Raw genomic sequence first — 8,482 nt, forward strand, 5'->3', positions numbered from 1 at the left:
ATAATATATATAATATATATATTTATAATTATATATAATAATATATAAATAAAATAATATAAAATAAAATAATAAAATAAATATAAATAAAAAATAAATAAAAATAAATAATAAATAAAATAAAATATAAATAAATTAAATAAATATAAAATAAATTAAAAAAATAAAATAAAATAAAATAATATATTTAATATATATAATTTATAATATATAATATATAAATATATATTTATATATAAATATATATATAATATAATATATAATATATAATACGTATCATATATGATATGTATATTATATATATTGTATATATGTATATATATGTATATTATATATATAATATAATATTATATATAATATGTATTATATAACATATATATTATATATATTATATATATTATTATATATATTATTATATAAAATTATATAATATAATATATAATATTATATTATATATTATATATATTATATATATAATATTATATATATGATATTATAATATAATATATTATATTATCATATATAATATATATATAAATATATGATAATATAATATATAATATTATAATATATTATATATAATATATAATATGATATAATATATAATATTATATTATATATATAATTATTTATAAATAATATATATATAATAATATAATAAATAATATATAATATATATTATATATATAAATATAATTATATATATAATATATATATTTATATATTATATATAATATATATAACATATATAATATATAAAATAATATATATAATATATATATTATATATATTATATATATTTATATATAAATAAATATATTATATATTTAATAAATATTATATATTATATAATAAATATATAAATATATAATATTTATATTAATTTATAATATAAATATATATAAATATATATAAATAATATAAATATATAATATTTATATTATATATTAATATATAAATAAATATATATAAATATATAATATTTATATTATATATTAATATATAAATAAATAAATATATAAATATATAATATTTATATTTTATATTATATATTATATATATAAATAAATATATATAAATATATGTAAATATATGTAAATATATATAATAAATATATTATATATTTATTTATTATATATATTATATTATATATATTATATTATATATATTTATTTATCATATATATTATATATTATATATTTATATATAATAAATATATATAAATATATATAATAAATATATATAATAAATAATAAAGAATATATAATATATATTCTATATATTATATATTATATATATTTATATATTATTCTATATATATTTATATATTTTATATTTATAATATATATAAATATATATATTCTTTTTAATAATTGATATATATCAATTATTAAAAAGAATGAAATCTTGCCATTTGCAACAAGATAGAGCTAGAGAGTATTTTGCTAAATGCAATAAATCCAAGAAAGTCAAATACTATATGATTTCAATCATATATGGAATTTAAGAAACTGAGCAAATGAGCAAAGCAAAAGGAGAGAGAGGGAGAGAGAGAAAGAAACAGATTCTTGCGGTGCCTGGGTGGCACAGTTGGTTAAGTGTCTGGCTCTTGATTTTGGCTCAGGTCTTGATCTCAGGGTCGTGAGTATAAGACCTGCATTGGACTCCACACTGAGCATGGAGCCTATGATGAAAGAAAGAAAGAAAGAGCGAGAGAGAGAGAGAGAGAAAGAAAGAAAGAAAAAAGAAAAGAGACTCTTAACTGTAAAGAATAAACTGAGAGTTACCAGGAAGGAGGTGGTGGAGGGATTGGTTAAATAAGTGGTGGGAATTAAGGAGTGCACTTGTGTGCACTTGTGATGAGCACCAGGCCTTATATGAAAATAATGGATCACTATAGTGTACACCTGAAACTAATATTGCACTGTATTTTATCTAACTGGAATTTAAATGAAAACTTTAAAAAAATAAAAATTGAGTTGAGGAAATCAGTTCTGAAAAGAAAAATGATTTACTGAAGGCCACACACCAAAATCATGATCTTCCTACTAATGTTGACCTTACCTTGGTGTTCCTGTTCTGAATTTCCCACTCTCAATCCTTGCTACCTTCCCTATTCTGAAGCTCTGGTTATTACAAGGCAAAAATATCCTGGTTATCTTTATGATGGAAATTAAGATATTATGGCTAGGAGTAACTTTAAAGATCTTCCAGTCCCACTCTCTCATTCTACAAGCAAAAAAACCTAAATATTAGAATGGTGAAGCCACTTTCCCAGGGTCAAAAATTTATGCAACCCTGGGGCACCTGGGTGGCTCAGTCAGTTGAACATCCAGCTCGTGGTTTCAGTTCAGGTCATGATCTATGGGTCGTGATATCAAGCTCCATGTCAGGCTTTGCATTCAGCACTGAGTCTGCTTAGGATTCCCCCTCTCTCTCTAGCTCCCCCTGCTCATGTGCGCTCTCTCTCTCTCAAATAAATATGTAAATAAAATTTTTAAAAAAGAAAAAGGTGAGGCACCTGTCTGGCTCAGTCCTTAAGCATCTGCCTTTGGCTCAGGTCATGATCCCAGGGTTCTGGGTTCAAGCCCTGCATCAGGCTCCCTGCTTGGCAGGAGGCCTTCTTCTCCCTCTCCCACTCCCCCTGCTTCTTTTCTCTCTCTCTCTGTCTCTCTCTCTTTCTGTCAAATAAATAAATAAAATCTTTTTTTTTTTAAGAAAAGAAGAAAAAGTTGCACCTGGGTGGCTCAGTTGGTTAAGTATCCAACTCTTGGTTCTGGTTCAGGTCATGATCTCAGGGTCATGAGATCAAGCCCTGTGTCAGGCTCCACACTCAGCTCCAAGTCTTCTGGAGATTCTTTCCCCCTACCTGTCTCTCCTCCTCTGCTCCTTCCCCCACTTGCCCTCTCTTTCTCTCTCTATAATAAATAAATAAGATCTTTAAAAATATATATATGCAATCTTTAATTGGTCAGTCAGCAGCTTTCCTCTCCCTTACTTATCTCTATTCACCTAACATCTTTGCAAGCAAATTTCAGATTTGTTTCAGCCTCTTTGGGCTCTAAAATTGACACAAGAGAAATTTGGATCAGAGAGTTTAGGCTCATGTTAGTATTGATTTACCTTTTTTTACCTTTAAATTTTTATTTAAATTCTAGTTAGTTAACATATAGTTATATGGTTGGTTTCAATATTGGTTTCAGGAGTAGAATTCAGTGATTCATCACTTACATACAACATCCAGTGCTCATCATAACAAGTGCCCTCCTTAATATCCATCACCCATCTAGCCCATCCCCCACCCACCACCTCCATCAACCTTCAGTTAGTTCTCTATAGTTAAGAGTTTCATGGGGCATCTCAGTGGGTCAGAAGGTTGGGTCCAATTCTTGGTTTTGGCTCAAGACATGATCTCAAGGTCATGAGATGGAGCCCTACAATGGGCTTCATGCTGAGCATGAAGTCTGCTTGAGATTCTTTCTCTCCCTTTCCCTCTGCCCCTTCCCCTCTTCCTTCCTCTCAAATAAATAGTCTTTTAAAAGTTTCTTTTATGGTTTGCCTCCCTCTCTCTCTTCTTTTTTTTCATTCTTTCCCCTATGTTTCTTAAATTACACATATGGGTGAAGTCATATGGTATTTGTCTTTCTCTGACTGACTTGTTTCTCTTAGCGTAATACACTCTAGCTCCATCCTTGTCATTGCAAGTGGCAAGATTTCATTCTTTTTTGGTGGTTGAGAACTATTCCATTGTATATATACACACCATATCTTCTTTATCCATTCATCAGTTGATGGACGTTTGTCTTCTCTCCATAGTTTGGTAATTGTTGATAATGCTGCAGTAAACACTGGGGTGCATGTGCCCCTTTAAATCAGTATTTTTGTATCCTTTGTGTAAATATCTATTGGTCCAGTTGCTGGATCATAGGGTAGTTATATTTTTAATTTTTTGAGGAACTTCCATACTGTATCCCAGAGTGACTACACCAGTTTTCATTCTCACCAACAGTGCAAGAGGGTTCCTTTCGCTGCATCCTTGTCAAAACCTTGTTTTGTGTATTGTTAATTTTAGCCATTCTGAGAGGTATGTGTTGGTATGTTATCATGGTTTTGATTTGTGCTTCTCTGATGATGAATAATGTTCAGCATCTTTTCATGTGTCTGTTAGCCATCTGAAAGGCTTCTTTGGAAAAATGTGTATTCGTGTCGATTTCTTAATTGGATTATTTGTTTGTGTGTGTGTTGAGTTTGATAAGTTCTTTATAGATTTTGGATACTAACCCTTTATCAGACATTTCAATTACAAATATCTTCTTCCATTCATCAGGTTGCCTTTTAGTTTTGCTGATTGTTTGCTTCGCTGTGAAGATTTTTGTCTTGAAAAATTTCTAACAGTTCATTTTCCCTTTTGTTTCCCTTGCTTCAGCATTCCATTTTGGTTTTTTATCCTGGGTCAGTACACAGCAGAAGCAAGAAAGCCTGAAGGAGAAAAAGAAGAAAACTGGGAATTTTCAGTGCATTTTCACAATGTGTACATACTCATAAAATGATGTGCCAATTCATACCTATTACTTTATATCGTACAAAGATCTGAGATCTCGTTCATGGTCTCACATAGAATCTAGAGCCTGAAAGAGATTGTAATGGATTTTCAGAAGGGCTGACTGAGACTGGAAATGGCAATGTTCTGCAGACTGTTGAGAGGTGAGCTGACCGCTCCCCTACTTTATCTCTAGAGTCTGCTCTACTCCTAACATTCAAGTTTAAGAGATCTACCATTTTGCCAACGTGGAAAGTAGAGCTCCAGAGTTTAGAAAATGAAATACTATATACAAGGTGAGTTGAAGATTTTAATGAAGGTGGGGAAAGTTGTGTGACACATAGTGGATAACAGGAAGGGAAAATAGAGCACTACTGAAATAATACACACATTGTTTTCACTCTATCCTCTGCCCTACAATCTGTTCCTAGTGTTTTCTTTAGAAATATTTTTGAACATATTTCATTTATCTTTATAACTTCTCTTTTGAGAGAGAGAGAGTCAACTCAGAATCACAAATAGTGCAGTGGTTCTCAACCTCAGCTTTTTAGATTTACTTGGTAAATATAATAAACATCAATGCTTAAGCCCACTCCCCAAAAATCAAAATCTCTTGAAAGTAATGATCAGGCATTTGTATTGTTTCACCTGTATTTTAAAGTGAAGTGATTCTGATTCACAGAAGGTTGATTACCACTAATCTGGTCCAATTTCCTCATTTTGCAGGTAAGGAAACAGGCCCAGAGAGGGTCAGGTTTCAAGCCCAGAGTGATGACATCAGTTAATGAATGAACTAGTAATAGAGTTCAGGTTTCCTAACATCTAGTCTAGTGGTCTTTCCATCAGACCATGCTAAAGAAAGCAAGGTGTTTGAGATCAAGTGACTTAACTACAAGCTCATGAGGCATCCCAAGATATGATAAACAATCTGCATCATTATTCTTTCTTCATGTGTCTCCAGACTTAAAGAGAGAGAAAGGCTTGTAAAGTTGGAGAATGATATCACTCTATCAACTGTAAAGATCCTTTTCTTTTACCTCACAAGTTCTGGCCCTGAATGTAAAAAGTCACATAGTATGAGGCCACTCACATAATATTGACTTGAGAACCATTACAAAGTAGCATTATCCCTAAATATCCCTCTTGCTGATCTGTCACAGTGTCTGAAATTTATACTACTACCCATTCTTCTAGTTTAGGATACTGCTGCCAGAAGACCAATTATAAATACAGGGATAGAGGGAAGGTGCTCTGTTACCACACCTTTTGCCACCTGGAAAAGCAGCAAATAGAGCCGTGAAAAGTTGATCCCATGGTAAGGACATATGAATGATGGGAGGAAAGGGAAACCCCAGAATATAGGGCAAACTCCCAGTGGGGACCCCTAGGTAAAGCAGTGCCAAAACCCAGGTTTTCCTTTTTTGAAATGGAAGCCAGATACTTATCATGTGTGTGTTTGATAAATATAAGGAATATAATGAAAAGGGCACTGGGTTAGGAGACAGAAGACCCAGGAGAATACTTTCCCTTCTTTTTCTCATAAGTCAAATACGAAATTTAAATAAGGTGATATCAAAGATCTTAAGTAGTTCTAAATCCTTTATTCTCATAGTGAATCATTCAATTATCTTGATGTCTAGTGCAGATATGACATAAACTAATGCTTTTTAAATTAACATATAATGTATTATTTGCTTCAGGGTACAGGTCTGTGATTCATCAGTCTTACACAATTCACAACATTCACAATAGCACATACCCTCCACAATGTCCATCACCCAGACACCCCATCCTTCCCACCCCTTTCCCCTCCAGCAACCCTCAGTTTGTTTCCTGAGATTATGAGTCTCTTACAGTTTGTCTCCCTCTCTGGTTTCATCTTGTTTCATTTTTTCCTCCCTTCCCTTATGATCCTCCATCTTGTTTCTCAAATTTCTCATATCAGTGAGATCATATGATAATCGTCTTTCTCTGATTGACTTATTTCTCTTAGCATAATACCCTCTAGTTCCATCTACATCATTGCAAATGGCAAGATTCAGGGGTTTCGATGGTTGCATAATATTCCATTGTATATATATACCACATCTTCTTTATCCATTCATCTGTTGACGGACATCTAGGCTCTTTCCATAGTTTGGCTATTGTGGAATTGCTGCTATAAACATTGGGGTGCACGTGTCTCTTCAGATCACTGCATTTGTATCTTTGGGGTAAATACCCAGTAGTGCAATTGCTGGGTTGTAGGGTAGCTCTATTTTCAACTTTCTGAGGAACCTCCATACTGTTTTCCAGAATGGCTGCACCATAAGCTAATGTTTTTATTCCTCCCTTTTACCACTATGGCCAGCTGTATTGGTAAAACATCCAAGAGCTCTTCAACCAAGTAAGAAACCAAGCAGCTGGAGCTCTCATTCTTTAAAGAGAGACACAAAGAAGTCACCTAGGATTAAAGAAAGTCCATCAAAGATATTTAAAGGGAAAGATCTGGAAGTGACATCAGGAAGATGGCTGAAAAAGATGTCCCTCTTTTGTATACCCCCCTCAACAACAGAAATTTGGCATCCATTTGTGGACAAAAGTACCTTTGTAGGATCTGTGAGTTCCGGCACCATATGCCAGATGACTCAGGAAGAGTTGTACCCACCCATATGTCAGGTAATAAGCATACAGACCTCAGTCCCAGCTTTGGACCCTGAAATGCACAGTGAACTGGCACAGGCCTTCTAGGACATGGCCTGCAAACCTCTGGAGAACAGAGTTGTACAGTCATTCACAGATAAGAGAGACTTTGTGGAAGTCCAGGAATCCAGCAGAGAAGTTTTAGCACAGTGTTGGAAAGAAAAGAAAAACGGAGATTGGATGCATTGAAGAGGATAAAAGGAACACCTTGACTTTACCTGCATTGATATAGGCAGGACAGGCCTGAGGACCAAGAGGGGGTCTCACCGGATTTATTTATTTATATGTTTGTTTGTTTGTTTGTTTGTTTATATTTATTTATTTATAGAGTGTCTAGGAGAATCAGAAAAGGAAATGTGAGTTTCCTCCTCACTTGGGGTTAGGAGTTTATATTGGAAGGGGGTCCAGGATACATGTTCTGCCAGGAATCCAGGGTAAGGTCCAATCAAAGGTGAGTGTCAAGTAAACAATAAGTGTTATTCCATGGATCACCAAAAGTAGTTAATGTTGATGCCAGTTTTGACTACGGTTTGTTTAAAGCTTATGTCCTGGAACATGTTTAGGATCTTGTCTTTCTTAGATATTATCAGGTGGTGGGGGGCCTAGGACAAAAATTGGAGAATGATTAATTTTCTTATCTCCTCTTGGAGTGGGAATATAGATGCAAAAATATAGAACATGAATAAAAGGGACTTAGCGAGAAACAGCAGAAATAGAGGTTTTCTAAAATGAAGTCTCTTCAGTTTCTCTATCAACATCACTCCTCACCCAAGATGGCCCTGTTCGATGCCAAGAGTACTCTCCTGGATACATGATTTCTCCTGTAGGATAAAGTGAGAGTGGGTGAGTGAATGTCCAGCTTTCACCACTGTGCAGAACACTGCCAAAGAGGACCATTTCTCTCTCACCGCATCTAGAGCACTAAATTGTGAGCTGGACAATAGGAGGGTGGCGAGTGGCTAGGAGAACAGCAGCCAGGGCTTGGAAGGTATCAAAGGGACAAGGTTCCTACTAACCACATCATGGATTCCATCAGGAGGCCCATCAATGTGCCCTTTGTGACTTCTAGTGAGTTGATACCTCCATAAACACCCCAGTATTTTATATGCCACACTCACACAAACCACACTTTGTGGCTGGCACCATCTGGATACTCCAAAGGGCAGCAAGAGTGAGTTTTGGCAGATGGCTAGTAAGTAGAAAGCTGACCCAAATCTGCAGGCTGGGGAGAGACCACAAATTTGAGCACTTAGCACTGCC

The sequence above is a fragment of the Martes martes genome, assembly GCF_963455335.1.
Source record: "Martes martes genome assembly, chromosome: X".
Taxonomy (NCBI): Eukaryota; Metazoa; Chordata; class Mammalia; order Carnivora; family Mustelidae; genus Martes; species Martes martes.